Source organism: Spea bombifrons, chromosome 4 (genome assembly GCF_027358695.1).
Source record: "Spea bombifrons isolate aSpeBom1 chromosome 4, aSpeBom1.2.pri, whole genome shotgun sequence".
In the NCBI taxonomy this organism is placed as follows: Eukaryota; Metazoa; Chordata; class Amphibia; order Anura; family Pelobatidae; genus Spea; species Spea bombifrons.
The window spans coordinates 38,797,207-38,825,066 of NC_071090.1; the positions used below are offsets into that span (position 1 = coordinate 38,797,207).

General features: G+C 46.6%; 50 non-coding genes across 50 annotated transcripts; all 50 read right to left on the reverse strand.

Moving 5' to 3' along the window:
- Positions 1 to 92: 92 nt before the first annotated feature.
- On the reverse strand, positions 93 to 174 carry TRNAL-AAG (transfer RNA leucine (anticodon AAG)). The gene has a single exon. It is a non-coding gene; the product is annotated as a tRNA-Leu (tRNA).
- Positions 175 to 615: 441 nt separating this feature from the next.
- On the reverse strand, positions 616 to 697 carry TRNAL-UAG (transfer RNA leucine (anticodon UAG)). The gene has a single exon. It is a non-coding gene; the product is annotated as a tRNA-Leu (tRNA).
- A 480-nt stretch (positions 698 to 1,177) lies between these two features.
- Positions 1,178 to 1,259, reverse strand: TRNAL-AAG (transfer RNA leucine (anticodon AAG)). Its single transcript has one exon. It is a non-coding gene; the product is annotated as a tRNA-Leu (tRNA).
- A 441-nt stretch (positions 1,260 to 1,700) lies between these two features.
- TRNAL-UAG (transfer RNA leucine (anticodon UAG)) lies at positions 1,701 to 1,782 on the reverse strand. The gene has a single exon. It is a non-coding gene; the product is annotated as a tRNA-Leu (tRNA).
- Positions 1,783 to 2,262: 480 nt separating this feature from the next.
- On the reverse strand, positions 2,263 to 2,344 carry TRNAL-AAG (transfer RNA leucine (anticodon AAG)). The gene has a single exon. It is a non-coding gene; the product is annotated as a tRNA-Leu (tRNA).
- A 441-nt stretch (positions 2,345 to 2,785) lies between these two features.
- TRNAL-UAG (transfer RNA leucine (anticodon UAG)) lies at positions 2,786 to 2,867 on the reverse strand. The gene has a single exon. It is a non-coding gene; the product is annotated as a tRNA-Leu (tRNA).
- Positions 2,868 to 3,348: 481 nt separating this feature from the next.
- Positions 3,349 to 3,430, reverse strand: TRNAL-AAG (transfer RNA leucine (anticodon AAG)). The gene has a single exon. It is a non-coding gene; the product is annotated as a tRNA-Leu (tRNA).
- Positions 3,431 to 3,871: 441 nt separating this feature from the next.
- Positions 3,872 to 3,953, reverse strand: TRNAL-UAG (transfer RNA leucine (anticodon UAG)). The gene has a single exon. It is a non-coding gene; the product is annotated as a tRNA-Leu (tRNA).
- Positions 3,954 to 4,433: 480 nt separating this feature from the next.
- TRNAL-AAG (transfer RNA leucine (anticodon AAG)) lies at positions 4,434 to 4,515 on the reverse strand. Its single transcript has one exon. It is a non-coding gene; the product is annotated as a tRNA-Leu (tRNA).
- Positions 4,516 to 4,956: 441 nt separating this feature from the next.
- TRNAL-UAG (transfer RNA leucine (anticodon UAG)) lies at positions 4,957 to 5,038 on the reverse strand. The gene has a single exon. It is a non-coding gene; the product is annotated as a tRNA-Leu (tRNA).
- Positions 5,039 to 5,518: 480 nt separating this feature from the next.
- Positions 5,519 to 5,600, reverse strand: TRNAL-AAG (transfer RNA leucine (anticodon AAG)). Its single transcript has one exon. It is a non-coding gene; the product is annotated as a tRNA-Leu (tRNA).
- Positions 5,601 to 6,041: 441 nt separating this feature from the next.
- TRNAL-UAG (transfer RNA leucine (anticodon UAG)) lies at positions 6,042 to 6,123 on the reverse strand. Its single transcript has one exon. It is a non-coding gene; the product is annotated as a tRNA-Leu (tRNA).
- Positions 6,124 to 6,603: 480 nt separating this feature from the next.
- On the reverse strand, positions 6,604 to 6,685 carry TRNAL-AAG (transfer RNA leucine (anticodon AAG)). Its single transcript has one exon. It is a non-coding gene; the product is annotated as a tRNA-Leu (tRNA).
- A 441-nt stretch (positions 6,686 to 7,126) lies between these two features.
- TRNAL-UAG (transfer RNA leucine (anticodon UAG)) lies at positions 7,127 to 7,208 on the reverse strand. Its single transcript has one exon. It is a non-coding gene; the product is annotated as a tRNA-Leu (tRNA).
- Positions 7,209 to 7,688: 480 nt separating this feature from the next.
- TRNAL-AAG (transfer RNA leucine (anticodon AAG)) lies at positions 7,689 to 7,770 on the reverse strand. The gene has a single exon. It is a non-coding gene; the product is annotated as a tRNA-Leu (tRNA).
- A 441-nt stretch (positions 7,771 to 8,211) lies between these two features.
- Positions 8,212 to 8,293, reverse strand: TRNAL-UAG (transfer RNA leucine (anticodon UAG)). Its single transcript has one exon. It is a non-coding gene; the product is annotated as a tRNA-Leu (tRNA).
- A 480-nt stretch (positions 8,294 to 8,773) lies between these two features.
- On the reverse strand, positions 8,774 to 8,855 carry TRNAL-AAG (transfer RNA leucine (anticodon AAG)). The gene has a single exon. It is a non-coding gene; the product is annotated as a tRNA-Leu (tRNA).
- A 441-nt stretch (positions 8,856 to 9,296) lies between these two features.
- TRNAL-UAG (transfer RNA leucine (anticodon UAG)) lies at positions 9,297 to 9,378 on the reverse strand. Its single transcript has one exon. It is a non-coding gene; the product is annotated as a tRNA-Leu (tRNA).
- A 480-nt stretch (positions 9,379 to 9,858) lies between these two features.
- Positions 9,859 to 9,940, reverse strand: TRNAL-AAG (transfer RNA leucine (anticodon AAG)). The gene has a single exon. It is a non-coding gene; the product is annotated as a tRNA-Leu (tRNA).
- A 441-nt stretch (positions 9,941 to 10,381) lies between these two features.
- TRNAL-UAG (transfer RNA leucine (anticodon UAG)) lies at positions 10,382 to 10,463 on the reverse strand. Its single transcript has one exon. It is a non-coding gene; the product is annotated as a tRNA-Leu (tRNA).
- Positions 10,464 to 10,943: 480 nt separating this feature from the next.
- Positions 10,944 to 11,025, reverse strand: TRNAL-AAG (transfer RNA leucine (anticodon AAG)). The gene has a single exon. It is a non-coding gene; the product is annotated as a tRNA-Leu (tRNA).
- A 439-nt stretch (positions 11,026 to 11,464) lies between these two features.
- TRNAL-UAG (transfer RNA leucine (anticodon UAG)) lies at positions 11,465 to 11,546 on the reverse strand. Its single transcript has one exon. It is a non-coding gene; the product is annotated as a tRNA-Leu (tRNA).
- A 480-nt stretch (positions 11,547 to 12,026) lies between these two features.
- On the reverse strand, positions 12,027 to 12,108 carry TRNAL-AAG (transfer RNA leucine (anticodon AAG)). Its single transcript has one exon. It is a non-coding gene; the product is annotated as a tRNA-Leu (tRNA).
- Positions 12,109 to 12,549: 441 nt separating this feature from the next.
- On the reverse strand, positions 12,550 to 12,631 carry TRNAL-UAG (transfer RNA leucine (anticodon UAG)). Its single transcript has one exon. It is a non-coding gene; the product is annotated as a tRNA-Leu (tRNA).
- A 480-nt stretch (positions 12,632 to 13,111) lies between these two features.
- TRNAL-AAG (transfer RNA leucine (anticodon AAG)) lies at positions 13,112 to 13,193 on the reverse strand. The gene has a single exon. It is a non-coding gene; the product is annotated as a tRNA-Leu (tRNA).
- A 439-nt stretch (positions 13,194 to 13,632) lies between these two features.
- Positions 13,633 to 13,714, reverse strand: TRNAL-UAG (transfer RNA leucine (anticodon UAG)). The gene has a single exon. It is a non-coding gene; the product is annotated as a tRNA-Leu (tRNA).
- A 480-nt stretch (positions 13,715 to 14,194) lies between these two features.
- Positions 14,195 to 14,276, reverse strand: TRNAL-AAG (transfer RNA leucine (anticodon AAG)). Its single transcript has one exon. It is a non-coding gene; the product is annotated as a tRNA-Leu (tRNA).
- A 441-nt stretch (positions 14,277 to 14,717) lies between these two features.
- On the reverse strand, positions 14,718 to 14,799 carry TRNAL-UAG (transfer RNA leucine (anticodon UAG)). The gene has a single exon. It is a non-coding gene; the product is annotated as a tRNA-Leu (tRNA).
- A 480-nt stretch (positions 14,800 to 15,279) lies between these two features.
- On the reverse strand, positions 15,280 to 15,361 carry TRNAL-AAG (transfer RNA leucine (anticodon AAG)). The gene has a single exon. It is a non-coding gene; the product is annotated as a tRNA-Leu (tRNA).
- Positions 15,362 to 15,802: 441 nt separating this feature from the next.
- Positions 15,803 to 15,884, reverse strand: TRNAL-UAG (transfer RNA leucine (anticodon UAG)). Its single transcript has one exon. It is a non-coding gene; the product is annotated as a tRNA-Leu (tRNA).
- Positions 15,885 to 16,364: 480 nt separating this feature from the next.
- Positions 16,365 to 16,446, reverse strand: TRNAL-AAG (transfer RNA leucine (anticodon AAG)). The gene has a single exon. It is a non-coding gene; the product is annotated as a tRNA-Leu (tRNA).
- Positions 16,447 to 16,887: 441 nt separating this feature from the next.
- On the reverse strand, positions 16,888 to 16,969 carry TRNAL-UAG (transfer RNA leucine (anticodon UAG)). The gene has a single exon. It is a non-coding gene; the product is annotated as a tRNA-Leu (tRNA).
- Positions 16,970 to 17,449: 480 nt separating this feature from the next.
- On the reverse strand, positions 17,450 to 17,531 carry TRNAL-AAG (transfer RNA leucine (anticodon AAG)). The gene has a single exon. It is a non-coding gene; the product is annotated as a tRNA-Leu (tRNA).
- A 441-nt stretch (positions 17,532 to 17,972) lies between these two features.
- On the reverse strand, positions 17,973 to 18,054 carry TRNAL-UAG (transfer RNA leucine (anticodon UAG)). The gene has a single exon. It is a non-coding gene; the product is annotated as a tRNA-Leu (tRNA).
- Positions 18,055 to 18,534: 480 nt separating this feature from the next.
- TRNAL-AAG (transfer RNA leucine (anticodon AAG)) lies at positions 18,535 to 18,616 on the reverse strand. Its single transcript has one exon. It is a non-coding gene; the product is annotated as a tRNA-Leu (tRNA).
- A 441-nt stretch (positions 18,617 to 19,057) lies between these two features.
- Positions 19,058 to 19,139, reverse strand: TRNAL-UAG (transfer RNA leucine (anticodon UAG)). The gene has a single exon. It is a non-coding gene; the product is annotated as a tRNA-Leu (tRNA).
- A 480-nt stretch (positions 19,140 to 19,619) lies between these two features.
- TRNAL-AAG (transfer RNA leucine (anticodon AAG)) lies at positions 19,620 to 19,701 on the reverse strand. Its single transcript has one exon. It is a non-coding gene; the product is annotated as a tRNA-Leu (tRNA).
- A 739-nt stretch (positions 19,702 to 20,440) lies between these two features.
- On the reverse strand, positions 20,441 to 20,522 carry TRNAL-UAG (transfer RNA leucine (anticodon UAG)). The gene has a single exon. It is a non-coding gene; the product is annotated as a tRNA-Leu (tRNA).
- A 480-nt stretch (positions 20,523 to 21,002) lies between these two features.
- Positions 21,003 to 21,084, reverse strand: TRNAL-AAG (transfer RNA leucine (anticodon AAG)). Its single transcript has one exon. It is a non-coding gene; the product is annotated as a tRNA-Leu (tRNA).
- A 441-nt stretch (positions 21,085 to 21,525) lies between these two features.
- On the reverse strand, positions 21,526 to 21,607 carry TRNAL-UAG (transfer RNA leucine (anticodon UAG)). The gene has a single exon. It is a non-coding gene; the product is annotated as a tRNA-Leu (tRNA).
- A 480-nt stretch (positions 21,608 to 22,087) lies between these two features.
- Positions 22,088 to 22,169, reverse strand: TRNAL-AAG (transfer RNA leucine (anticodon AAG)). Its single transcript has one exon. It is a non-coding gene; the product is annotated as a tRNA-Leu (tRNA).
- Positions 22,170 to 22,610: 441 nt separating this feature from the next.
- TRNAL-UAG (transfer RNA leucine (anticodon UAG)) lies at positions 22,611 to 22,692 on the reverse strand. The gene has a single exon. It is a non-coding gene; the product is annotated as a tRNA-Leu (tRNA).
- Positions 22,693 to 23,172: 480 nt separating this feature from the next.
- TRNAL-AAG (transfer RNA leucine (anticodon AAG)) lies at positions 23,173 to 23,254 on the reverse strand. The gene has a single exon. It is a non-coding gene; the product is annotated as a tRNA-Leu (tRNA).
- Positions 23,255 to 23,695: 441 nt separating this feature from the next.
- On the reverse strand, positions 23,696 to 23,777 carry TRNAL-UAG (transfer RNA leucine (anticodon UAG)). The gene has a single exon. It is a non-coding gene; the product is annotated as a tRNA-Leu (tRNA).
- Positions 23,778 to 24,257: 480 nt separating this feature from the next.
- On the reverse strand, positions 24,258 to 24,339 carry TRNAL-AAG (transfer RNA leucine (anticodon AAG)). The gene has a single exon. It is a non-coding gene; the product is annotated as a tRNA-Leu (tRNA).
- Positions 24,340 to 24,780: 441 nt separating this feature from the next.
- TRNAL-UAG (transfer RNA leucine (anticodon UAG)) lies at positions 24,781 to 24,862 on the reverse strand. Its single transcript has one exon. It is a non-coding gene; the product is annotated as a tRNA-Leu (tRNA).
- Positions 24,863 to 25,342: 480 nt separating this feature from the next.
- On the reverse strand, positions 25,343 to 25,424 carry TRNAL-AAG (transfer RNA leucine (anticodon AAG)). Its single transcript has one exon. It is a non-coding gene; the product is annotated as a tRNA-Leu (tRNA).
- Positions 25,425 to 25,865: 441 nt separating this feature from the next.
- TRNAL-UAG (transfer RNA leucine (anticodon UAG)) lies at positions 25,866 to 25,947 on the reverse strand. Its single transcript has one exon. It is a non-coding gene; the product is annotated as a tRNA-Leu (tRNA).
- A 1,212-nt stretch (positions 25,948 to 27,159) lies between these two features.
- On the reverse strand, positions 27,160 to 27,241 carry TRNAL-AAG (transfer RNA leucine (anticodon AAG)). Its single transcript has one exon. It is a non-coding gene; the product is annotated as a tRNA-Leu (tRNA).
- Positions 27,242 to 27,682: 441 nt separating this feature from the next.
- Positions 27,683 to 27,764, reverse strand: TRNAL-UAG (transfer RNA leucine (anticodon UAG)). Its single transcript has one exon. It is a non-coding gene; the product is annotated as a tRNA-Leu (tRNA).
- Between the last annotated feature and the right edge of the window lie 96 nt (positions 27,765 to 27,860).

A 27,860-nucleotide genomic window follows, 5' to 3' on the forward strand; every position in this document is an offset into this window, starting at 1 on the left:
TGGCCTTCAGGGGCATATGGTTAGTTTGCGGGAAGGAATCTTGTGTTGCTGAGTGCATTTCGGGAACAAATGACAAACAGAGGGAAAAAGCATGGCAGCGGTGGGATTTGAACCCACGCCTCCGAAGAGACCGGAGCCTTAATCCAGCGCCTTAGACCGCTCGGCCACGCTACCGAGTCAAGCCGTTTCTGCGCAACTCTCCAAGGGGGATTACTCACTAAAGGAAGCGTTTCAGGTTCGAGTCCCTCACTTCACTATTCATAATGAAGAGTCAACAGTTGCCGGTTTCTCCAGCAGGAAGGGCAGAGCTGGCCCTGTGTAATGCAAGATTGAATGGGTGAGGGGACTTTGAAGAAATAACACTGATTCCACTAGGCATTATACCGGACCAACCAAGCTCTTCCTGCAGCAGAAGCTGACTGGGGTTAGAGCTTGGTAATATAGAATTACTTCAAGTAGGCTTAAAGTATCTTTCTGCAACACTTTAGGAGATTAGAGACTTGCTAAGGGTCTTGTTTCCCAGGACGACAGAATACCAATTGAACACTAGTTTTTAACAAAGAGCAAATGAACAAAAAAGCCTTCCTAAGCACACTGGTCTACTTTAACAAAACATGGCAGCGGTGGGATTTGAACCCACGCCTCAAATGAGACTGGAGCCTAAATCCAGCGCCTTAGACCACTCGGCCACGCTACCCAAGCTGGGTGCTGTGCTTCCGATATCTCCCACAGTCACACAAGCAGAGCCCAGATGGTGCCAAAGTGTGAACAAGATTAAAAACACCACACTGAAAAGGATGGCTTTTGCTATCAAATGCTTGATTTGCCAAAGTTGTTTAATTTGACCATGCAGGCCCTTAGCTCCCGCGATTTGCCCTGCCTGACCAGCAGGTGCTGCCGATAGCTCAAAGGTTTAATATCTAAACATTAGGTGCCGGGGGTTCTGAGTTTGAATCCTTTGGCAGTCAAACGGCGTAAGTCATTCGAAACCGTCAATTAACCTTTTTATGTTTTCGGAGGTCTTGTGTGTCTTTCTTACCGTTGTTTATATGACTAATTTAATCCTTGTGTTGCTTTTCCACGTGTGGCCTTCAGGGGCATATGGTTAGTTTGCGGGAAGGAATCTTGTGTTGCTAGGTGCATTTCGGGAACAAATGACAAACAGAGGGAAAAAGCATGGCAGCAGTGGGATTTGAACCCACTCCTCCGAAGAGACTGGAGCCTTAATCCAGCGCCTTAGACCGCTCGGCCACGCTACCAAGTCATGCCGTTTCTGCACCACTCTCCAAGGGGGATTACTCACTAAAGGAAGCGTTTCAGGTTCGAGTCCCTCACTTCACTATTCATAATGAAGAGTCAACAGTTGCCGGTTTCTCCAGCAGGAAGGGCAGAGCTGGCCCTGTGTAATGCAAGATTGAATGGGTGAGGGGACTTTGAAGAAATAACACTGATTCCACTAGGCATTATACCGGGCCAACCAAGCTCTTCCTGCAGCAGAAGCTGACTGGGGTTAGAGCTTGGTAATATAGAATTACTTCAAGTAGGCTTAAAGTATCTTTCTGCAACACTTTAGGAGATTAGAGACTTGCTAAGGGTCTTGTTTCCCAGGACGACAGAATACCAATTGAACACTAGTTTTTAACAAAGAGCAAATGAACAAAAAAGCCTTCCTAAGAACACTGGTCTACTTTAACAAAACATGGCAGCGGTGGGATTTAAACCCACGCCTCAAATGAGACTGGAGCCTAAATCCAGCGCCTTAGACCGCTCGGCCACGCTACCCAAGCTGGGTGCTGTGTTTCCGATATCTCCCACAGTCACACAAGCAGAGCCCAGATGGTGCCAAAGTGTGAACAAGATTAAAAACACCACACTGAAAAGGATGGCTTTTGCTATCAAATGCTTGATTTGCCAAAGTTGTTTAATTTGACCATGCAGGCCCTTAGCTCCCGCGATTTGCCCTGCTTGACCAGCAGGTGCTGCCGATAGCTCAAAGGTTAAATATCTAAGCATTAGGTGCCGGGGGTTCTGAGTTTGAATCCTTTGGCAGTCAAAAGGCGTAAGTCATTCGAAACTGTCAATTAACCTTTTTATGTTTTTGGAGGTCTTGTGTGTCTTTCTTACCGTTGTTTATATGACTAAATCAATCCTTGTGTTGCTTTTCCACATGTGGCCTTCAGGGGCATATGGTTAGTTTGCGGGAAGGAATCTTGTGTTGCTGAGTGCATTTCGGGAACAAATGACAAACAGAGGGAAAAAGCATGGCAGCGGTGAGATTTGAACCCACGCCTCCGAAGAGACTGGAGCCTTAATCCAGCGCCTTAGACCGCTCAGCCACGCTACCGAGTCAAGCCGTTTCTGCACAACTCTCCAAGGGGGATTACTCACTAAAGGAAGCGTTTCAGGTTCGAGTCCCTCACTTCACTATTCATAATGAAGAGTCAACAGTTGCCGGTTTCTCCAGCAGGAAGGGCAGAGCTGGCCCTGTGTAATGCAAGATTGAATGGGTGAGGGGACTTTGAAGAAATAACACTGATTCCACTAGGCATTATACCGGGCCAACCAAGCTCTTCCTGCAGCAGAAGCTGACTGGGGTTAGAGCTTGGTAATATAGAATTACTTCAAGTAGGCTTAAAGTATCTTTCTGCAACACTTTAGGAGATTAGAGACTTGCTAAGGGTCTTGTTTCCCAGGACGACAGAATACCAATTGAACACTAGTTTTTAACAAAGAGCAAATGAACAAAAAAGCCTTCCTCAGCACACTGGTCTACTTTAACAAAACACAGCAGCGGTGGGATTTGAACCCACGCCTCAAATGAGACTGGAGCCTAAATCTAGCGCCTTAGACCGCTCGGCCACGCTACCCAAGCTGGGTGCTGTGCTTCCGATATCTCCCACAGTCACACAAGCAGAGCCCAGATGGTGCCAAAGTGTGAACAAGATTAAAAACACCACACTGAAAAGGATGGCTTTTGCTATCAAATGCTTGATTTGCCAAAGTTGTTTAATTTGACCATGCAGGCCCTTAGCTCCCGCGATTTGCCCTGCCTGACCAGCAGGTGCTGCCGATAGCTCAAAGGTTTAATATCTAAACATTAAGTGCCGGTGGTTCTGAGTTTGAATCCTTTGGCAGTCAAACGGCGTAAGTCATTCGAAACCGTCAATTAACCTTTTTATGTTTTCGGAGGTCTTGTGTGTCTTTCTTACCGTTGTTTATATGACTAAATTAATCCTTGTGTTGCTTTTCCACGTGTGGCCTTCAGGGGCATATGGTTAGTTTGCGAGAAGGAATCTTGTGTTGCTGAGTGCATTTCGGGAACAAATGACAAACAGAGGGGAAAAAGCATGGCAGCGGTAGGATTTGAACCCACGCCTCCAAAGAGACTGGAGCCTTAATCCAGCGCCTTAGACCGCTCGGCCACGCTACCAAGTCATGCTGTCTCTGCACCACTCTCCAAGGGGGATTACTCACTAAAGGAAGCGTTTCAGGTTCGAGTCCCTCACTTCACTATTCATAATGAAGAGTCAACAGTTGCCGGTTTCTCCAGCAGGAAGGGCAGAGCTGGCCCTGTGTAATGCAAGATTGAATGGGTGAGGGGACTTTGAAGAAATAACACTGATTCCACTAGGCATTATAACGGGCCAACCAAGCTCTTCCTGCAGCAGAAGCTGACTGGGGTTAGAGCTTGGTAACATAGAATTACTTCAAGTAGGCTTAAAGTATCTTTCTGCAACACTTTAGGAGATTAGAGACTTGCTAAGGGTCTTGTTTCCCAGGACGACAGAATACCAATTGAACACTAGTTTTTAACAAAGAGCAAATGAACAAAAAAGCCTTCCTAAGCACACTGGTCTACTTTAACAAAACATGGCAGCGGTGGTATTTGAACCCATGCCTCAAATGAGACTGGAGCCTAAATCCAGCGCCTTAGACCGCTCGGCCACGCTACCCAAGCTGGGTGCTGTGCTTCCGATATCTCCCACAGTCACACAAGCAGAGCCCAGATGGTGCCAAAGTGTGAACAAGATTAAAAACACCACACTGAAAAGGATGGCTTTTGCTATCAAATGCTTGATTTGCCAAAGTTGTTTAATTTGACCATGCAGGCCCTTAGCTCCCGCGATTTGCCCTGCCTGACCAGCAGGTGCTGCCGATAGCTCAAAGGTTTAATATCTAAGCATTAGGTGCCGGGGGTTCTGAGTTTGAATCCTTTGGCAGTCAAACGGCGTAAGTCATTCGAAACTGTCAATTAAACTTTTTATGTTTTTGGAGGTCTTGTGTGTCTTTCTTACTGTTGTTTATATGACTAAATCAATCCTTGTGTTGCTTTTCCACGTGTGGCCTTCAGGGGCATATGGTTAGTTTGCGGGAAGGAATCTTGTGTTGCTGAGTGCATTTCGGGAACAAATGACAAACAGAGGGAAAAAGCATGGCAGCGGTGGGATTTGAACCCACGCCTCCGAAGAGACTGGAGCCTTAATCCAGCGCCTTAGACCGCTCGGCCACGCTACCAAGTCATGCTGTTTCTGCGCCACTCTCCAAGGGTGATTACTCACTAAAGGAAGCGTTTCAGGTTCGAGTCCCTCACTTCACTATTCATAATGAAGAGTCAACAGTTGCCGGTTTCTCCAGCGGGAAGGGCAGAGCTGGCCCTGTGTAATGCAAGATTGAATGGGTGAGGGGACTTTGAAGAAATAACACTGATTCCACTAGGCATTATACCGGGCCAACCAAGCTCTTCCTGCAGCAGAAGCTGACTGGGGTTAGAGCTTGGTAATATAGAATTACTTCAAGTAGGCTTAAAGTATCTTTCTGCAACACTTTAGGAGATTAGAGACTTGCTAAGGGTCTTGTTTCCCAGGACGACTGAATACCAATTGAACACTAGTTTTTAACAAAGAGCAAATGAACAAACAAGCCTTCCTAAGCACACTGGTCTACTTTAACAAAACATGACAGCGGTGGGATTTGAACCCACGCCTCAAATGAGACTGGAACCTAAAGCCAGCGCCTTAGACCGCTCGGCCACGCTACCCAAGATGGGTGCTGTGCTTCCGATATCTCCCACAGTCACACAAGCAGAGCCCAGATGGTGCCAAAGTGTGAACAAGATTAAAAACACCACACTGAAAAGGATGGCTTTTGCTATCAAATGCTTGATTTGCCAAAGTTGTTTAATTTGACCATGCAGGCCCTTAGCTCCCGCGATTTGCCCTGCCTGACCAGCAGGTGCTACCGATAGCTCAAAGGTTAAATATCTAAGCATTAGGTGCCGGGGGTTCTGAGTTTGAATCCTTTGGCAGTCAAAAGGCGTAAGTCATTCGAAACTGTCAATTAACCTTTTTATGTTTTTGGAGGTCTTGTGTGTCTTTCTTACCGTTGTTTATATGACTAAATCAATCCTTGTGTTGCTTTTCCACGTGTGGCCTTCAGGGGCATATGGTTAGTTTGCGGGAAGGAATCTTGTGTTGCTGAGTGCATTTCGGGAACAAATGACAAACAGAGGGAAAAAGCATGGCAGCGGTGGGATTTGAACCCACGCCTCCGAAGAGACTGGAGCCTTAATCCAGCGCCTTAGACCGCTCGGCCACGCTACCGAGTCAAGCCATTTCTGCACAACTCTCCAAGGGGGATTACTCACTAAAGGAAGCGTTTCAGGTTCGAGTCCCTCACTTCACTATTCATAATGAAGAGTCAACAGTTGCCGGTTTCTCCAGCAGGAAGGGCAGAGCTGGCCCTGTGTAATGCAAGATTGAATGGGTGAGGGGACTTTGAAGAAATAACACTGATTCCACTAGGCATTATACCGGGCCAACCAAGCTCTTCCTGCAGCAGAAGCTGACTGGGGTTAGAGCTTGGTAACATAGAATTACTTCAAGTAGGCTTAAAGTATCTTTCTGCAACACTTTAGGAGATTAGAGACTTGCTAAGGGTCTTGTTTCCCAGGACGACAGAATACCAATTGAACACTAGTTTTTAACAAAGAGCAAATGAACAAAAAAGCCTTCCTAAGCACACTGGTCTACTTTAACAAAACATGGCAGCGGTGGGATTTGAACCCACGCCTCAAATGAGACTGGAGCCTAAATCCAGCGCCTTAGACCGCTCGGCCACGCTACCCAAGCTGGGTGCTGTGCTTCCGATATCTCCCACAGTCACACAAGCAGAGCCCAGATGGTGCCAAAGTGTGAACAAGATTAAAAACACCACACTGAAAAGGATGGCTTTTGCTATCAAATGCTTGATTTGCCAAAGTTGTTTAATTTGACCATGCAGGCCCTTAGCTCCCGCGATTTGCCCTGCCTGACCAGCAGGTGCTGCCGATAGCTCAAAGGTTTAATATCTAAACATTAAGTGCCGGGGGTTCTGAGTTTGAATCCTTTGGCAGTCAAACGGCGTAAGTCATTCGAAACCATCAATTAACCTTTTTATGTTTTCGGAGGTCTTGTGTGTCTTTCTTACCGTTGTTTATATGACTAAATTAATCCTTGTGTTGCTTTTCCACGTGTGGCCTTCAGGGGCATATGGTTAGTTTGCGGGAAGGAATCTTGTGTTGCTGAGTGCATTTCGGGAACAAATGACAAACAGAGGGAAAAAGCATGGCAGCGGTGGGATTTGAACCCACGCCTCCAAAGAGACTGGAGCCTTAATCCAGCGCCTTAGACCGCTCGGCCACGCTACCAAGTCATGCTGTCTCTGCACCACTCTCCAAGGGGGATTACTCACTAAAGGAAGCGTTTCAGGTTCGAGTCCCTCACTTCACTATTCATAATGAAGAGTCAACAGTTGCCGGTTTCTCCAGCAGGAAGGGCAGAGCTGGCCCTGTGTAATGCAAGATTGAATGGGTGAGGGGACTTTGAAGAAATAACACTGATTCCACTAGGCATTATACCGGGCCAACCAAGCTCTTCCTGCAGCAGAAGCTGACTGGGGTTAGAGCTTGGTAACATAGAATTACTTCAAGTAGGCTTAAAGTATCTTTCTGCAACACTTTAGGAGATTAGAGACTTGCTAAGGGTCTTGTTTCCCAGGACGACTGAATACCAATTGAACACTAGTTTTTAACAAAGAGCAAATGAACAAACAAGCCTTCCTAAGCACACTGGTCTACTTTAACAAAACATGACAGCGGTGGGATTTGAACCCACGCCTCAAATGAGACTGGAACCTAAAGCCAGCGCCTTAGACCGCTCGGCCACGCTACCCAAGATGGGTGCTGTGCTTCCGATATCTCCCACAGTCACACAAGCAGAGCCCAGATGGTGCCAAAGTGTGAACAAGATTAAAAACACCACACTGAAAAGGATGGCTTTTGCTATCAAATGCTTGATTTGCCAAAGTTGTTTAATTTGACCATGCAGGCCCTTAGCTCCCGCGATTTGCCCTGCCTGACCAGCAGGTGCTGCCGATAGCTCAAAGGTTTAATATCTAAGCATTAGGTGCCGGGGGTTCTGAGTTTGAATCCTTTGGCAGTCAAACGGCGTAAGTCATTCGAAACTGTCAATTAACCTTTTTATGTTTTTGGAGGTCTTGTGTGTCTTTCTTACTGTTGTTTATATGACTAAATCAATCCTTGTGTTGCTTTTCCACGTGTGGCCTTCAGGGGCATATGGTTAGTTTGCGGGAAGGAATCTTGTGTTGCTGAGTGCATTTCGGGAACAAATGACAAACAGAGGGAAAAAGCATGGCAGCGGTGGGATTTGAACCCACGCCTCCGAAGAGACTGGAACCTTAATCCAGCGCCTTAGAACGCTCGGCCACGCTACCAAGTCATGCTGTTTTTGCACCACTCTCCAAGTGGGATTACTCACTAAAGGAAGCGTTTCAGGTTCGAGTCCCTCACTTCACTATTCATAATGAAGAGTCAACAGTTGCCGGTTTCTCCAGCAGGAAGGGCAGAGCTGGCCCTGTGTAATGCAAGATTGAATGGGTGAGGGGACTTTGAAGAAATAACACTGATTCCACTAGGCATTATACCGGGCCAACCAAGCTCTTCCTGCAGCAGAAGCTGACTGGGGTTAGAGCTTGGTAATATAGAATTACTTCAAGTAGGCTTAAAGTATCTTTCTGCAACACTTTAGGAGATTAGAGACTTGCTAAGGGTCTTGTTTCCCAGGACGACAGAATACCAATTGAACACTAGTTTTTAACAAAGAGCAAATGAACAAAAAAGCCTTCCTAAGCACACTGGTCTACTTTAACAAAACATGGCAGCGGTGGGATTTGAACCCACGCCTCAAATGAGACTGGAGCCTAAATCCAGCGCCTTAGACCGCTCGGCCACGCTACCCAAGCTGGGTGCTGTGCTTCCGATATCTCCCACAGTCACACAAGCAGAGCCCAGATGGTGCCAAAGTGTGAACAAGATTAAAAACACCACACTGAAAAGGATGGCTTTTGCTATCAAATGCTTGATTTGCCAAAGTTGTTTAATTTGACCATGCAGGCCCTTAGCTCCCGCGATTTGCCCTGCCTGACCAGCAGGTGCTGCCAATAGCTCAAAGGTTTAATATCTAAGCATTAGGTGCCGGGGGTTCTGAGTTTGAATCCTTTGGCAGTCAAACGGCGTAAGTCATTCGAAACTGTCAATTAACCTTTTTATGTTTTTGGAGGTCTTGTGTGTCTTTCTTACTGTTGTTTATATGACTAAATCAATCCTTGTGTTGCTTTTCCACGTGTGGCCTTCAGGGGCATATGGTTAGTTTGCGGGAAGGAATCTTGTGTTGCTGAGTGCATTTCGGGAACAAATGACAAACAGAGGGAAAAAGCATGGCAGCGGTGGGATTTGAACCCACGCCTCCGAAGAGACTGGAGCCTTAATCCAACGCCTTAGACCGCTCGGCCACGCTACCAAGTCATGCTGTTTTTGCACCACTCTCCAAGGGGGATTACTCACTAAAGGAAGCGTTTCAGGTTCGAGTCCCTCACTTCACTATTCATAATGAAGAGTCAACAGTTGCCGGTTTCTCCAGCAGGAAGGGCAGAGCTGGCCCTGTGTAATGCAAGATTGAATGGGTGAGGGGACTTTGAAGAAATAACACTGATTCCACTAGGCATTATACCGGGCCAACCAAGCTCTTCCTGCAGCAGAAGCTGACTGGGGTTAGAGCTTGGTAATATAGAATTACTTCAAGTAGGCTTAAAGTATCTTTCTGCAACACTTTAGGAGATTAGAGACTTGCTAAGGGTCTTGTTTCCCAGGACGACAGAATACCAATTGAACACTAGTTTTTAACAAAGAGCAAATGAACAAAAAAGCCTTCCTAAGCACACTGGTCTACTTTAACAAAACATGGCAGCGGTGGGATTTGAACCCACGCCTCAAATGAGACTGGAGCCTAAATCCAGCACCTTAGACCGCTCGGCCACGCTACCCAAGCTGGGTGCTGTGCTTCCGATATCTCCCACAGTCACACAAGCAGAGCCCAGATGGTGCCAAAGTGTGAACAAGATTAAAAACACCACACTGAAAAGGATGGCTTTTGCTATCAAATGCTTGATTTGCCAAAGTTGTTTAATTTGACCATGCAGGCCCTTAGCTCCCGCGATTTGCCCTGCCTGACCAGCAGGTGCTGCCGATAGCTCAAAGGTTAAATATCTAAGCATTAGGTGCCGGGGGTTCTGAGTTTGAATCCTTTGGCAGTCAAAAGGCGTAAGTCATTCGAAACTGTCAATTAACCTTTTTATGTTTTTGGAGGTCTTGTGTGTCTTTCTTACCGTTGTTTATATGACTAAATCAATCCTTGTGTTGCTTTTCCACGTGTGGCCTTCAGGGGCATATGGTTAGTTTGCGGGAAGGAATCTTGTGTTGCTGAGTGCATTTCGGGAACAAATGACAAACAGAGGGAAAAAGCATGGCAGCGGTGGGATTTGAACCCACGCCTCCGAAGAGACTGGAGCCTTAATCCGGCGCCTTAGACCGCTCGGCCACGCTACCGAGTCAAGCCGTTTCTGCACAACTCTCCAAGGGGGATTACTCACTAAAGGAAGCGTTTCAGGTTCGAGTCCCTCACTTCACTATTCATAATGAAGAGTCAACAGTTGCCGGTTTCTCCAGCAGGAAGGGCAGAGCTGGCCCTGTGTAATGCAAGATTGAATGGGTGAGGGGACTTTGAAGAAATAACACTGATTCCACTAGGCATTATACCGGGCCAACCAAGCTCTTCCTGCAGCAGAAGCTGACTGGGGTTAGAGCTTGGTAATATAGAATTACTTCAAGTAGGCTTAAAGTATCTTTCTGCAACACTTTAGGAGATTAGAGACTTGCTAAGGGTCTTGTTTCCCAGGACGACAGAATACCAATTGAACACTAGTTTTTAACAAAGAGCAAATGAACAAAAAAGCCTTCCTAAGCACACTGGTCTACTTTAACAAAACATGGCAGCGGTGGGATTTGAACCCACGCCTCAAATGAGACTGGAGCCTAAATCCAGCGCCTTAGACCGCTCGGCCACGCTACCCAAGCTGGGTGCTGTGCTTCCGATATCTCCCACAGTCACACAAGCAGAGCCCAGATGGTGCCAAAGTGTGAACAAGATTAAAAACACCACACTGAAAAGGATGGCTTTTGCTATCAAATGCTTGATTTGCCAAAGTTGTTTAATTTGACCATGCAGGCCCTTAGCTCCCGCGATTTGCCCTGCCTGACCAGCAGGTGCTGCCGATAGCTCAAAGGTTAAATATCTAAGCATTAGGTGCCGGGGGTTCTGAGTTTGAATCCTTTGGCAGTCAAAAGGCGTAAGTCATTCGAAACTGTCAATTAACCTTTTTATGTTTTTGGAGGTCTTGTGTGTCTTTCTTACCGTTGTTTATATGACTAAATCAATCCTTGTGTTGCTTTTCCACGTGTGGCCTTCAGGGGCATATGGTTAGTTTGCGGGAAGGAATCTTGTGTTGCTGAGTGCATTTCGGGAACAAATGACAAACAGAGGGAAAAAGCATGCCAGCGGTGGGATTTGAACCCACGCCTCCGAAGAGACTGGAGCCTTAATCCAGCGCCTTAGACCGCTCGGCCACGCTACCGAGTCAAGCCGTTTCTGCACAACTCTCCAAGGGGGATTACTCACTAAAGGAAGCGTTTCAGGTTCGAGTCCCTCACTTCACTATTCATAATGAAGAGTCAACAGTTGCCGGTTTCTCCAGCAGGAAGGGCAGAGCTGGCCCTGTGTAATGCAAGATTGAATGGGTGAGGGGACTTTGAAGAAATAACAGATTCCACTAGGCATTATACCGGGCCAACCAAGCTCTTCCTGCAGCAGAAGCTGACTGGGGTTAGAGCTTGGTAATATAGAATTACTTCAAGTAGGCTTAAAGTATCTTTCTGCAACACTTTAGGAGATTAGAGACTTGCTAAGGGTCTTGTTTCCCAGGACGACAGAATACCAATTGAACACTAGTTTTTAACAAAGAGCAAATGAACAAACAAACCTTCCTAAGCACACTGGTCTACTTTAACAAAACATGGCAGTGGTGGGATTTGAACCCACGCCTCAAATGAGACTGGAGCCTAAATCCAGCGCCTTAGACCGCTCGGCCACGCTACCCAAGCTGGGTGCTGTGCTTCCGATATCTCCCACAGTCACACAAGCAGAGCCCAGATGGTGCCAAAGTGTGAACAAGATTAAAAACACCACACTGAAAAGGATGGCTTTTGCTATCAAATGCTTGATTTGCCAAAGTTGTTTAATTTGACCATGCAGGCCCTTAGCTCCCGCGATTTGCCCTGCCTGACCAGCAGGTGCTGCCAATAGCTCAAAGGTTTAATATCTAAGCATTAGGTGCCGGGGGTTCTGAGTTTGAATCCTTTGGCAGTCAAACGGCGTAAGTCATTCGAAACTGTCAATTAACCTTTTTATGTTTTTGGAGGTCTTGTGTGTCTTTCTTACTGTTGTTTATATGACTAAATCAATCCTTGTGTTGCTTTTCCACGTGTGGCCTTCAGGGGCATATGGTTAGTTTGCGGGAAGGAATCTTGTGTTGCTGAGTGCATTTCGGGAACAAATGACAAACAGAGGGAAAAAGCATGGCAGCGGTGGGATTTGAACCCACGCCTCCGAAGAGACTGGAGCCTTAATCCAGCGCCTTAGACCGCTCGGCCACGCTACCAAGTCATGCTGTTTTTGCACCACTCTCCAAGGGGGATTACTCACTAAAGGAAGCGTTTCAGGTTCGAGTCCCTCACTTCACTATTCATAATGAAGAGTCAACAGTTGCCGGTTTCTCCAGCAGGAAGGGCAGAGCTGGCCCTGTGTAATGCAAGATTGAATGGGTGAGGGGACTTTGAAGAAATAACACTGATTCCACTAGGCATTATACCGGGCCAACCAAGCTCTTCCTGCAGCAGAAGCTGACTGGGGTTAGAGCTTGGTAATATAGAATTACTTCAAGTAGGCTTAAAGTATCTTTCTGCAACACTTTAGGAGATTAGAGACTTGCTAAGGGTCTTGTTTCCCAGGACGACAGAATACCAATTGAACACTAGTTTTTAACAAAGAGCAAATGAACAAAAAAGCCTTCCTAAGCACACTGGTCTACTTTAACAAAACATGGCAGCGGTGGGATTTGAACCCACGCCTCAAATGAGACTGGAGCCTAAATCCAGCGCCTTAGACCGCTCGGCCACGCTACCCAAGCTGGGTGCTGTGCTTCCGATATCTCCCACAGTCACACAAGCAGAGCCCAGATGGTGCCAAAGTGTGAACAAGATTAAAAACACCACACTGAAAAGGATGGCTTTTGCTATCAAATGCTTGATTTGCCAAAGTTGTTTAATTTGACCATGCAGGCCCTTAGCTCCCGCGATTTGCCCTGCCTGACCAGCAGGTGCTGCCGATAGCTCAAAGGTTAAATATCTAAGCATTAGGTGCCGGGGGTTCTGAGTTTGAATCCTTTGGCAGTCAAAAGGCGTAAGTCATTTGAAACTGTCAATTAACCTTTTTATGTTTTTGGAGGTCTTGTGTGTCTTTCTTACCGTTGTTTATATGACTAAATCAATCCTTGTGTTGCTTTTCCACGTGTGGCCTTCAGGGGCATATGGTTAGTTTGCGGGAAGGAATCTTGTGTTGCTGAGTGCATTTCGGGAACAAATGACAAACAGAGGGAAAAAGCATGGCAGCGGTGGGATTTGAACCCACGCCTCCGAAGAGACTGGAGCCTTAATCCAGCGCCTTAGACCGCTCGGCCACGCTACCGAGTCAAGCCGTTTCTGCACAACTCTCCAAGGGGGATTACTCACTAAAGGAAGCGTTTCAGGTTCGAGTCCCTCACTTCACTATTCATAATGAAGAGTCAACAGTTGCCGGTTTCTCCAGCAGGAAGGGCAGAGCTGGCCCTGTGTAATGCAAGATTGAATGGGTGAGGGGACTTTGAAGAAATAACAGATTCCACTAGGCATTATACCGGGCCAACCAAGCTCTTCCTGCAGCAGAAGCTGACTGGGGTTAGAGCTTGGTAATATAGAATTACTTCAAGTAGGCTTAAAGTATCTTTCTGCAACACTTTAGGAGATTAGAGACTTGCTAAGGGTCTTGTTTCCCAGGACGACTGAATACCAATTGAACACTAGTTTTTAACAAAGAGCAAATGAACAAACAAGCCTTCCTAAGCACACTGGTCTACTTTAACAAAACATGACAGCGGTGGGATTTGAACCCACGCCTCAAATGAGACTGGAACCTAAAGCCAGCGCCTTAGACCGCTCGGCCACGCTACCCAAGATGGGTGCTGTGCTTCCGATATCTCCCACAGTCACACAAGCAGAGCCCAGATGGTGCCAAAGTGTAAACAAGATTAAAAACACCACACTGAAAAGGATGGCTTTTGCTATCAAATGCTTGATTTGCCAAAGTTGTTTAATTTGACCATGCAGGCCCTTAGCTCCCGCGATTTGCCCTGCCTGACCAGCAGGTGCTGCCGATAGCTCAAAGGTTTAATATCTAAGCATTAGGTGCCGGGGGTTCTGAGTTTGAATCCTTTGGCAGTCAAACGGCGTAAGTCATTCGAAACTGTCAATTAACCTTTTTATGTTTTTGGAGGTCTTGTGTGTCTTTCTTACTGTTGTTTATATGACTAAATCAATCCTTGTGTTGCTTTTCCACGTGTGGCCTTCAGGGGCATATGGTTAGTTTGCGGGAAGGAATCTTGTGTTGCTGAGTGCATTTCGGGAACAAATGACAAACAGAGGGAAAAAGCATGGCAGCGGTGGGATTTGAACCCACGCCTCCGAAGAGACTGGAGCCTTAATCAAGCGCCTTAGAACGCTCGGCCACGCTACCAAGTCATGCTGTTTTTGCACCACTCTCCAAGTGGGATTACTCACTAAATGAAGCGTTTCAGGTTCGAGTCCCTCACTTCACTATTCATAATGAAGAGTCAACAGTTGCCGGTTTCTCCAGCAGGAAGGGCAGAGCTGGCCCTGTGTAATGCAAGATTGAATGGGTGAGGGGACTTTGAAGAAATAACACTGATTCCACTAGGCATTATACCGGGCCAACCAAGCTCTTCCTGCAGCAGAAGCTGACTGGGGTTAGAGCTTGGTAATATAGAATTACTTCAAGTAGGCTTAAAGTATCTTTCTGCAACACTTTAGGAGATTAGAGACTTGCTAAGGGTCTTGTTTCCCAGGACGACAGAATACCAATTGAACACTAGTTTTTAACAAAGAGCAAATGAACAAAAAAGCCTTCCTAAGCACACTGGTCTACTTTAACAAAACATGGCAGCGGTGGGATTTGAACCCACGCCTCAAATGAGACTGGCGCCTAAATCCAGCGCCTTAGACCGCTCGGCCACGCTACCCAAGCTGGGTGCTGTGCTTCCGATATCTCCCACAGTCACACAAGCAGAGCCCAGATGGTGCCAAAGTGTGAACAAGATTAAAAACACCACACTGAAAAGGATGGCTTTTGCTATCAAATGCTTGATTTGCCAAAGTTGTTTAATTTGACCATGCAGGCCCTTAGCTCCCGCGATTTGCCCTGCCTGACCAGCAGGTGCTGCCGATAGCTCAAAGGTTAAATATCTAAGCATTAGGTGCCGGGGGTTCTGAGTTTGAATCCTTTGGCAGTCAAAAGGCGTAAGTCATTCGAAACTGTCAATTAACCTTTTTATGTTTTTGGAGGTCTTGTGTGTCTTTCTTACCGTTGTTTATATGACTAAATCAATCCTTGTGTTGCTTTTCCACGTGTGGCCTTCAGGGGCATATGGTTAGTTTGCGGGAAGGAATCTTGTGTTGCTGAGTGCATTTCTGGAACAAATGACAAACAGAGGGAAAAAGCATGGCAGCAGTGGGATTTGAACCCACGCCTCCGAAGAGACTGGAGCCTTAATCCTGCGCCTTAGACCGCTCGGCCACGCTACCGAGTCAAGCCGTTTCTGCACAACTCTCCAAGGGGGATTACTCACTAAAGGAAGCGTTTCAGGTTCGAGTCCCTCACTTCACTATTCATAATGAAGAGTCAACAGTTGCCGGTTTCTCCAGCAGGAAGGGCAGAGCTGGCCCTGTGTAATGCAAGATTGAATGGGTGAGGGGACTTTGAAGAAATAACACTGATTCCACTAGGCATTATACCGGGCCAACCAAGCTCTTCCTGCAGCAGAAGCTGACTGGGGTTAGAGCTTGGTAATATAGAATTACTTCAAGTAGGCTTAAAGTATCTTTTTGCAACACTTTAGGAGATTAGAGACTTGCTAAGGGTCTTGTTTCCCAGGACGACAGAATACCAATTGAACACTAGTTTTTAACAAAGAGCAAATGAACAAAAAAGCCTTCCTAAGCACACTGGTCTACTTTAACAAAACATGGCAGCGGTGGGATTTGAACCCACGCCTCAAATGAGACTGGAGCCTAAATCTAGCGCCTTAGACCGCTCGGCCACGCTACCCAAGCTGGGTGCTGTGCTTCCGATATCTCCCACAGTCACACAAGCAGAGCCCAGATGGTGCCAAAGTGTGAACAAGATTAAAAACACCACACTGAAAAGGATGGCTTTTGCTATCAAATGCTTGATTTGCCAAAGTTGTTTAATTTGACCATGCAGGCCCTTAGCTCCCGCGATTTGCCCTGCCTGACCAGCAGGTGCTGCCGATAGCTCAAAGGTTTAATATCTAAACATTAAGTGCCGGGGGTTCTGAGTTTGAATCCTTTGGCAGTCAAACGGCGTAAGTCATTCGAAACCGTCAATTAAACTTTTTATGTTTTTGGAGGTCTTGTGTGTCTTTCTTACTGTTGTTTATATGACTAAATCAATCCTTTTGTTGCTTTTCCACGTGTGGCCTTCAGGGGCATATGGTTAGTTTGCGGGAAGGAATCTTGTGTTGCTGAGTGCATTTCGGGAACAAATGACAAACAGAGGGAAAAAGCATGGCAGCGGTGGGATTTGAACCCACGCCTCCGAAGAGACTGGAGCCTTAATCCAGCGCCTTAGACCGCTCGGCCACGCTACCAAGTCATGCTGTTTCTGCGCCACTCTCCAAGGGTGATTACTCACTAAAGGAAGCGTTTCAGGTTCGAGTCCCTCACTTCACTATTCATAATGAAGAGTCAACAGTTGCCGGTTTCTCCAGCGGGAAGGGCAGAGCTGGCCCTGTGTAATGCAAGATTGAATGGGTGAGGGGACTTTGAAGAAATAACACTGATTCCACTAGGCATTATACCGGGCCAACCAAGCTCTTCCTGCAGCAGAAGCTGACTGGGGTTAGAGCTTGGTAATATAGAATTACTTCAAGTAGGCTTAAAGTATCTTTCTGCAACACTTTAGGAGATTAGAGACTTGCTAAGGGTCTTGTTTCCCAGGACGACTGAATACCAATTGAACACTAGTTTTTAACAAAGAGCAAATGAACAAACAAGCCTTCCTAAGCACACTGGTCTACTTTAACAAAACATGACAGCGGTGGGATTTGAACCCATGCCTCAAATGAGACTGGAACCTAAAGCCAGCGCCTTAGACCGCTCGGCCACGCTACCCAAGATGGGTGCTGTGCTTCCGATATCTCCCACAGTCACACAAGCAGAGCCCATATGGTGCCAAAGTGTGAACAAGATTAAAAACACCACACTGAAAAGGATGGCTTTTGCTATCAAATGCTTGATTTGCCAAAGTTGTTTAATTTGACCATGCAGGCCCTTAGCTCCCGCGATTTGCCCTGCCTGACCAGCAGGTGCTGCCGATAGCTCAAAGGTTTAATATCTAAGCATTAGGTGCCGGGGGTTCTGAGTTTGAATCCTTTGGCAGTCAAACGGCGTAAGTCATTCGAAACTGTCAATTAACCTTTTTATGTTTTTGGAGGTCTTGTGTGTCTTTCTTACTGTTGTTTATATGACTAAATCAATCCTTGTGTTGCTTTTCCACGTGTGGCCTTCAGGGGCATATGGTTAGTTTGCGGGAAGGAATCTTGTGTTGCTGAGTGCATTTCGGGAACAAATGACAAACAGAGGGAAAAAGCATGGCAGCAGTGGGATTTGAACCCACGCCTCCGAAGAGACTGGAGCCTTAATCCAGCGCCTTAGACCGCTCGGCCACGCTACCAAGTCATGCCGTTTCTGCACCACTCTCCAAGGGGGATTACTCACTAAAGGAAGCGTTTCAGGTTCGAGTCCCTCACTTCACTATTCATAATGAAGAGTCAACAGTTGCCGGTTTCTCCAGCAGGAAGGGCAGAGCTGGCCCTGTGTAATGCAAGATTGAATGGGTGAGGGGACTTTGAAGAAATAACACTGATTCCACTAGGCATTATACCGGGCCAACCAAGCTCTTCCTGCAGCAGAAGCTGACTGGGGTTAGAGCTTGGTAATATAGAATTACTTCAAGTAGGCTTAAAGTATCTTTCTGCAACACTTTAGGAGATTAGAGACTTGCTAAGGGTCTTGTTTCCCAGGACGACAGAATACCAATTGAACACTAGTTTTTAACAAAGAGCAAATGAACAAAAAAGCCTTCCTAAGCACACTGGTCTACTTTAACAAAACATGGCAGCGGTGGGATTTGAACCCACGCCTCAAATGAGACTGGAGCCTAAATCCAGCGCCTTAGACCGCTCGGCCACGCTACCCAAGCTGGGTGCTGTGCTTCCGATATCTCCCACAGTCACACAAGCAGAGCCCAGATGGTGCCAAAGTGTGAACAAGATTAAAAACACCACACTGAAAAGGATGGCTTTTGCTATCAAATGCTTGATTTGCCAAAGTTGTTTAATTTGACCATGCAGGCCCTTAGCTCCCGCGATTTGCCCTGCCTGACCAGCAGGTGCTGCCGATAGCTCAAAGGTTTAATATCTAAACATTAGGTGCCGGGGGTTCTGAGTTTGAATCCTTTGGCAGTCAAACGGCGTAAGTCATTCGAAACCGTCAATTAACCTTTTTATGTTTTCGGAGGTCTTGTGTGTCTTTCTTACCTTTGTTTATATGACTAATTTAATCCTTGTGTTGCTTTTCCACGTGTGGCCTTCAGGGGCATATGGTTAGTTTGCGGGAAGGAATCTTGTGTTGCTGAGTGCATTTCGGGAACAAATGACAAACAGAGGGAAAAAGCATGGCAGCAGTGGGATTTGAACCCACGCCTCCGAAGAGACTGGAGCCTTAATCCAGCGCCTTAGACCGCTCGGCCACGCTACCAAGTCATGCCGTTTCTGCACCACTCTCCAAGGGGGATTACTCACTAAAGGAAGCGTTTCAGGTTCGAGTCCCTCACTTCACTATTCATAATGAAGAGTCAACAGTTGCCGGTTTCTCCAGCAGGAAGGGCAGAGCTGGCCCTGTGTAATGCAAGATTGAATGGGTGAGGGGACTTTGAAGAAATAACACTGATTCCACTAGGCATTATACCGGGCCAACCAAGCTCTTCCTGCAGCAGAAGCTGACTGGGGTTAGAGCTTGGTAATATAGAATTACTTCAAGTAGGCTTAAAGTATCTTTCTGCAACACTTTAGGAGATTAGAGACTTGCTAAGGGTCTTGTTTCCCAGGACGACAGAATACCAATTGAACACTAGTTTTTAACAAAGAGCAAATGAACAAAAAAGCCTTCCTCAGCACACTGGTCTACTTTAACAAAACATGGCAGCGGTGGGATTTGAACCCACGCCTCAAATGAGACTGGAGCCTAAATCTAGCGCCTTAGACCGCTCGGCCACGCTACCCAAGCTGGGTGCTGTGCTTCCGATATCTCCCACAGTCACACAAGCAGAGCCCAGATGGTGCCAAAGTGTGAACAAGATTAAAAACACCACACTGAAAAGGATGGCTTTTGCTATCAAATGCTTGATTTGCCAAAGTTGTTTAATTTAACCATGCAGGCCCTTAGCTCCCGCGATTTGCCCTGCCTGACCAGCAGGTGCTGCCGATAGCTCAAAGGTTAAATATCTAAGCATTAGGTGCCGGGGGTTCTGAGTTTGAATCCTTTGGCAGTCAAAAGGCGTAAGTCATTCGAAACTGTCAATTAACCTTTTTATGTTTTTGGAGGTCTTGTGTGTCTTTCTTACCGTTGTTTATATGACTAAATCAATCCTTGTGTTGCTTTTCCACGTGTGGCCTTTAGGGGCATATGGTTAGTTTGCGGGAAGGAATCTTGTGTTGCTGAGTGCATTTCGGGAACAAATGACAAACAGAGGGAAAAAGCATGGCAGCGGTGGGATTTGAACCCACGCCTCCGAAGAGACTGGAGCCTTAATCCAGCGCCTTAGACCGCTCGGCCACGCTACCAAGTCATGCCGTTTCTGCACCACTCTCCAAGGGGGATTACTCACTAAAGGAAGCGTTTCAGGTTCGAGTCCCTCACTTCACTATTCATAATGAAGAGTCAACAGTTGCCGGTTTCTCCAGCAGGAAGGGCAGAGCTGGCCCTGTGTAATGCAAGATTGAATGGGTGAGGGGACTTTGAAGAAATAACAGATTCCACTAGGCATTATACCGGGCCAACCAAGCTCTTCCTGCAGCAGAGGCTGACTGGGGTTAGAGCTTGGTAATATAGAATTACTTCAAGTAGGCTTAAAGTATCTTTCTGCAACACTTTAGGAGATTAGAGACTTGCTAAGGGTCTTGTTTCCCAGGACGACAGAATACCAATTGAACACTAGTTTTTAACAAAGAGCAAATGAACAAACAAACCTTCCTAAGCACACTGGTCTACTTTAACAAAACATGGCAGTGGTGGGATTTGAACCCACGCCTCAAATGAGACTGATAACACTGATTCCACTAGGCATTATACCGGGCCAACCAAGCTCTTCCTGCAGCAGAAGCTGACTGGGGTTAGAGCTTGGTAATATAGAATTACTTCAAGTAGGCTTAAAGTATCTTTCTGCAACACTTTAGGAGATTAGAGACTTGCTAAGGGTCTTGTTTCCCAGGACGACAGAATACCAATTGAACACTAGTTTTTAACAAAGAGCAAATGAACAAAAAAGCCTTCCTAAGCACTCTGGTCTACTTTAACAAAACATGGCAGCGGTGGGATTTGAACCCACGCCTCAAATGAGACTGGAGCCTAAATCTAGCGCCTTAGACCGCTCGGCCACGCTACCCAAGCTGTGTGCTGTGCTTCCGATATCTCCCACAGTCACACAAGCAGAGCCCAGATGGTGCCAAAGTGTGAACAAGATTAAAAACACCACACTGAAAAGGATGGCTTTTGCTATCAAATGCTTGATTTGCCAAAGTTGTTTAATTTGACCATGCAGGCCCTTAGCTCCCGCGATTTGCCCTGCCTGACCAGCAGGTGCTGCCAATAGCTCAAAGGTTTAATATCTAAGCATTAGGTGCCGGGGGTTCTGAGTTTGAATCCTTTGGCAGTCAAACGGCGTAAGTCATTCGAAACTGTCAATTAACCTTTTTATGTTTTTGGAGGTCTTGTGTGTCTTTCTTACTGTTGTTTATATGACTAAATCAATCCTTGTGTTGCTTTTCCACGTGTGGCCTTCAGGGGCATATGGTTAGTTTGCGGGAAGGAATCTTGTGTTGCTGAGTGCATTTCGGGAACAAATGACAAACAGAGGGAAAAAGCATGGCAGCGGTGGGATTTGAACCCACGCCTCCGAAGAGACTGGAGCCTTAATCCAGCGCCTTAGACCGCTCGGCCACGCTACCAAGTCATGCTGTTTTTGCACCACTCTCCAAGGGGGATTACTCACTAAAGGAAGCGTTTCAGGTTCGAGTCCCTCACTTCACAATTCATAATGAAGAGTCAACAGTTGCCGGTTTCTCCAGCAGGAAGGGCAGAGCTGGCCCTGTGTAATGCAAGATTGAATGGGTGAGGGGACTTTGAAGAAATAACACTGATTCCACTAGGCATTATACCGGGCCAACCAAGCTCTTCCTGCAGCAGAAGCTGACTGGGGTTAGAGCTTGGTAATATAGAATTACTTCAAGTAGGCTTAAAGTATCTTTCTGCAACACTTTAGGAGATTAGAGACTTGCTAAGGGTCTTGTTTCCCAGGACGACAGAATACCAATTGAACACTAGTTTTTAACAAAGAGCAAATGAACAAAAAAGCCTTCCTAAGCACACTGGTCTACTTTAACAAAACATGGCAGCGGTGGGATTTGAACCCACGCCTCAAATGAGACTGGAGCCTAAATCTAGCGCCTTAGACCGCTCGGCCACGCTACCCAAGCTGTGTGCTGTGCTTCCGATATCTCCCACAGTCACACAAGCAGAGCCCAGATGGTGCCAAAGTGTGAACAAGATTAAAAACACCACACTGAAAAGGATGGCTTTTGCTATCAAATGCTTGATTTGCCAAAGTTGTTTAATTTGACCATGCAGGCCCTTAGCTCCCGCGATTTGCCCTGCCTGACCAGCTGGTGCTGCCGATAGCTCAAAGGTTTAATATCTAAACATTAGGTGCCGGGGGTTCTGAGTTTGAATCCTTTGGCAGTCAAACGGCGTAAGTCATTCGAAACCGTCAATTAAACTTTTTATGTTTTCGGAGGTCTTGTGTGTCTTTCTTACCGTTGTTTATATGACTAAATTAATCCTTGTGTTGCTTTTCCACGTGTGGCCTTCAGGGGCATATGGTTAGTTTGCGGGAAGGAATCTTGTGTTGCTGAGTGCATTTCGGGAACAAATGACAAACAGAGGGAAAAAGCATGGCAGCGGTGGGATTTAAACCCTCGCCTCCAAAGAGACTGGAGCCTTAATCCAGCGCCTTAGACCGCTCGGCCACGCTACCAAGTCATGCTGTCGCTGCACCACTCTCCAAGGGGGATTACTCACTAAAGGAAGTGTTTCAGGTTCGAGTCCCTCACTTCACTATTCATAATGAAGAGTCAACAGTTGCCGGTTTCTCCAGCAGGAAGGGCAGAGCTGGCCCTGTGTAATGCAAGATTGAATGGGTGAGGGGACTTTGAAGAAATAACACTGATTCCACTAGGCATTATACCGGGCCAACCAAGCTCTTCCTGCAGCAGAAGCTGACTGGGGTTAGAGCTTGGTAATATAGAATTACTTCAAGTAGGCTTAAAGTATCTTTCTGCAACACTTTAGGAGATTAGAGACTTGCTAAGGGTCTTGTTTCCCAGGACGACAGAATACCAATTGAACACTAGTTTTTAACAAAGAGCAAATGAACAAAAAAGCCTTCCTAAGCACACTGGTCTACTTTAACAAAACATGGCAGCGGCGGGATTTGAACCCACGCCTCAAATGAGACTGGAGCCTAAATCCAGCGCCTTAGACCGCTCGGCCACGCTACCCAAGCTGGGAGCTGTGCTTCCGATATCTCCCACAGTCACACAAGCAGAGCCCAGATGGTGCCAAAGTGTGAACAAGATTAAAAACACCACACTGAAAAGGATGGCTTTTGCTATCAAATGCTTGATTTGCCAAAGTTGTTTAATTTGACCATGCAGGCCCTTAGCTCCCGCGATTTGCCCTGCCTGACCAGCAGGTGCTGCCGATAGCTCAAAGGTTAAATATCTAAGCATTAGGTGCCGGGGGTTCTGAGTTTGAATCCTTTGGCAGTCAAAAGGCGTAAGTCATTCGAAACTGTCAATTAACCTTTTTATGTTTTTGGAGGTCTTGTGTGTCTTTCTTACCGTTGTTTATATGACTAAATCAATCCTTGTGTTGCTTTTCCACGTGTGGCCTTCAGGGGCATATGGTTAGTTTGCGGGAAGGAATCTTTTTTTGCTGAGTGCATTTCGGGAACAAATGACAAATAGAGGGAAAAAGCATGGCAGCGGTGGGATTTAAACCCTCGCCTCCAAAGAGACTGGAGCCTTAATCCAGCGCCTTAGACCGCTCGGCCACGCTACCAAGTCATGCTGTCGCTGCACCACTCTCCAAGGGGGATTACTCACTAAAGGAAGTGTTTCAGGTTCGAGTCCCTCACTTCACTATTCATAATGAAGAGTCAACAGTTGCCGGTTTCTCCAGCAGGAAGGGCAGAGCTGGCCCTGTGTAATGCAAGATTGAATGGGTGAGGGGACTTTGAAGAAATAACACTGATTCCACTAGGCATTATACCGGGCCAACCAAGCTCTTCCTGCAGCAGAAGCTGACTGGGGTTAGAGCTTGGTAATATAGAATTACTTCAAGTAGGCTTAAAGTATCTTTCTGCAACACTTTAGGAGATTAGAGACTTGCTAAGGGTCTTGTTTCCCAGGACGACAGAATACCAATTGAACACTAGTTTTTAACAAAGAGCAAATGAACAAAAAAGCCTTCCTAAGCACACTGGTCTACTTTAACAAAACATGGCAGCGGCGGGATTTGAACCCACGCCTCAAATAAGACTGGAGCCTAAATCCAGAGCCTTAGACCGCTCGACCACGCTACCCAAGCTGGGAGCTGTGCTTCCGATATCTCCCACAGTCACACAAGCAGAGCCCAGATGGTGCCAAAGTGTGAACAAGATTAAAAACACCACACTGAAAAGGATGGCTTTTGCTATCAAATGCTTGATTTGCCAAAGTTGTTTAATTTGACCATGCAGGCCCTTAGCTCCCGCGATTTGCCCTGCCTGACCAGCAGGTGCTGCCGATAGCTCAAAGGTTAAATATCTAAGCATTAGGTGCCGGGGGTTCTGAGTTTGAATCCTTTGGCAGTCAAAAGGCGTAAGTCATTCGAAACTGTCAATTAACCTTTTTATGTTTTTGGAGGTCTTGTGTGTCTTTCTTACCGTTGTTTATATGACTAAATCAATCCTTGTGTTGCTTTTCCACGTGTGGCCTTCAGGGGCATATGGTTAGTTTGCGGGAAGGAATCTTTTTTTGCTGAGTGCATTTCGGGAACAAATGACAAACAGAGGGAAAAAGCATGGCAGCGGTGGGATTTGAACCCACGCCTCCGAAGAGACTGGAGCCTTAATCCAGCGCCTTAGACCGCTCGGCCACGCTACCAAGTCATGCTGTTTTTGCACCACTCTCCAAGGGGGATTACTCACTAAAGGAAGCGTTTCAGGTTCGAGTCCCTCACTTCACTATTCATAATGAAGAGTCAACAGTTGCCGGTTTCTCCAGCAGGAAGGGCAGAGCTGGCCCTGTGTAATGCAAGATTGAATGGGTGAGGGGACTTTGAAGAAATAACACTGATTCCACTAGGCATTATACCGGGCCAACCAAGCTCTTCCTGCAGCAGAAGCTGACTGGGGTTAGAGCTTGGTAATATAGAATTACTTCAAGTAGGCTTAAAGTATCTTTCTGCAACACTTTAGGAGATTAGAGACTTGCTAAGGGTCTTGTTTCCCAGGACGACAGAATACCAATTGAACACTAGTTTTTAACAAAGAGCAAATGAACAAAAAAGGCTTCCTAAGCACACTGGTCTACTTTAACAAAACATGGCAGCGGTGGGATTTAAACCCACGCCTCAAGTGAGACTGGAGCCTAAATCCAGTGCCTTAGACCGCTCGGCCACGCTACCCAAGCTGGGTGCTGTGCTTCCGATATCTCCCACAGTCACACAAGCAGAGCCCAGATGGTGCCAAAGTGTGAACAAGATTAAAAACACCACACTGAAAAGGATGGCTTTTGCTATCAAATGCTTGATTTGCCAAAGTTGTTTAATTTGACCATGCAGGCCCTTAGCTCCCGCGATTTGCCCTGCCTGACCAGCAGGTGCTGCCGATAGCTCAAAGGTTTAATATCTAAACATTAGGTGCCGGGGGTTCTGAGTTTGAATCCTTTGGCAGTCAAACGGCGTAAGTCATTCGAAACCGTCAATTAACCTTTTTATGTTTTCGGAGGTCTTGTGTGTCTTTCTTACCGTTGTTTATATGACTAAATTAATCCTTGTGTTGCTTTTCCACGTGTGGCCTTCAGGGGCATATGGTTAGTTTGCGGGAAGGAATCTTGTGTTGCTGAGTGGATTTCGGGAACAAATGACAAACAGAGGGAAAAAGCATGGCAGCGGTGGGATTTGAACCCACGCCTCCAAAGAGACTGGAGCCTTAATCCAGCGCCTTAGACCGCTCGGCCACGCTACCAAGTCATGCTGTCTCTGCACCACTCTCCAAGGGGGATTACTCACTAAAGGAAGCGTTTCAGGTTCGAGTCCCTCACTTCACTATTCATAATGAAGAGTCAACAGTTGCCGGTTTCTCCAGCAGGAAGGGCAGAGCTGGCCCTGTGTAATGCAAGATTGAATGGGTGAGGGGACTTTGAAGAAATAACACTGATTCCACTAGGCATTATACCGGGCCAACCAAGCTCTTCCTGCAGCAGAAGCTGACTGGGGTTAGAGCTTGGTAATATAGAATTACTTCAAGTAGGCTTAAAGTATCTTTCTGCAACACTTTAGGAGATTAGAGACTTGCTAAGGGTCTTGTTTCCCAGGACGACAGAATACCAATTGAACACTAGTTTTTAACAAAGAGCAAATGAACAAACAAGCCTTCCTAAGCACACTGGTCTACTTTAACAAAACATTGCAGCGGTGGGATTTGAACCCATGCCTCAAATGAGACTGGAGCCTAAATCCAGCGCCTTAGACCGCTCGGCCACGCTACCCAAGCTGGGTGCTCTGCTTCCGATATCTCCCACAGTCACACAAGCAGAGCCCAGATGGTGCCAAAGTGTGAACAAGATTAAAAACACCACACTGAAAAGGATGGCTTTTGCTATCAAATGCTTGATTTGCCAAAGTTGTTTAATTTGACCATGCAGGCCCTTAGCTCCCGCGATTTGCCCTGCCTGACCAGCAGGTGCTGCCGATAGCTCAAAGGTTTAATATCTAAGCATTAGGTGCCGGGGGTTCTGAGTTTGAATCCTTTGGCAGTCAAACGGTGTAAGTCATTCGATACTGTCAATTAACCTTTTTATGTTTTCGGAGGTCTTGTGTGTCTTTCTTACCGTTGTTTATATGACTAAATCAATCCTTGTGTTGCTTTTCCACGTGTGGCCTTCAGGGGCATATGGTTAGTTTGCGGGAAGGAATCTTGTGTTGCTGAGTGCATTTCGGGAACAAATGACAAACAGAGGGAAAAAAGCATGGGAGCGGTGGGATTTGAACCCACGCCTCCGAAGAGACTGGAGCCTTAACCCAGCGCATTAGACCGCTCGGCCACGCTACCAAGTCACGCCGTTTCTGCACCACTCTCCAAGGGGGATTACTCACTAAAGGAAGCGTTTCAGGTTCGAGTCCCTCACTTCACTATTCATAATGAAGAGTCAACAGTTGCCGGTTTCTCCAGCAGGAAGGGCAGAGCTGGCCCTGTGTAATGCAAGATTGAATGGGTGAGGGGACTTTGAAGAAATAACACTGATTCCACTAGGCATTATACCGGGCCAACCAAGCTCAGCCAAGCAGAGCCCAGATGGTGCCAAAGTGTGAACAAGATTAAAAACACCACACTGAAAAGGATGGCTTTTGCTATCAAATGCTTGATTTGCCAAAGTTGTTTAATTTGACCATGCAGGCCCTTAGCTCCCGCGATTTGCCCTGCCTGACCAACAGGTGCTGCCGATAGCTCAAAGGTTTAATATCTAAGCATTAGGTGCCGGGGGTTCTGAGTTTGAATCCTTTGGCAGTCAAACGGCGTAAGTCATTCGAAACCGTCAATTAACCTTTTTATGTTTTTGGAGGTCTTGTGTGTCTTTCTTACCGTTGTTTATATGACTAAATCAATCCTTGTGTTGCTTTTCCACGTGTGGCCTTCAGGGAAGGAATCTTGTGTTGCTGAGTGCATTTCGGGAACAAATGACAAACAGAGGGAAAAAGCAAGGCAGCGGTGGGATTTGAACCCACGCCTCCGAAGAGACTGGTGCCTTAATCCAGCGCCTTAGACCGCTCGGCCACGCTACCAAGTCATGCCAATTCTGCACCACTCTCCAAGGGGGATTACTCACTAAAGGAAGCGTTTCAGGTTCGAGTCCCTCACTTCACTATTCATAATGAAGAGTCAACAGTTGCCGGTTTCTCCAGCAGGAAGGGCAGAGCTGGCCCTGTGCAATGCAAGATTGAATGGGTGAGGGGACTTTGAAGAAATAACAATGATTCCACTAGGCATTATACCGGGCCAACCAAGCTCTTCCTGCAGCAGAAGCTGACTGGGGTTAGATCTTGGTAATATAGAATTACTTCAAGTAGGCTTAAAGTATCTTTCTGCAACACTTTAGGAGATTAGAGACTTGCTAAGGGTCTTGTTTCCCAGGACGACAGAATACCAATTGAACACTAGTTTTTAACAAAGAGCAAATGAACAAACAAGCCTTCCTAAGCACACTGGTCTACTTTAACAAAACATGGCAGCGGTGGGATTTGAACCCACGCCTCAAATGAGACTGGAGCCTAAATCCAGCGCCTTAGACCGCTCGGCCACGCTACCCAAGCTGGGTGCTGTGCTTCCGATATCTCCCACAGTCACACAAGCAGAGCCCAGATGGTGCCAAAGTGTGAACAAGATTAAAAACACCACACTGAA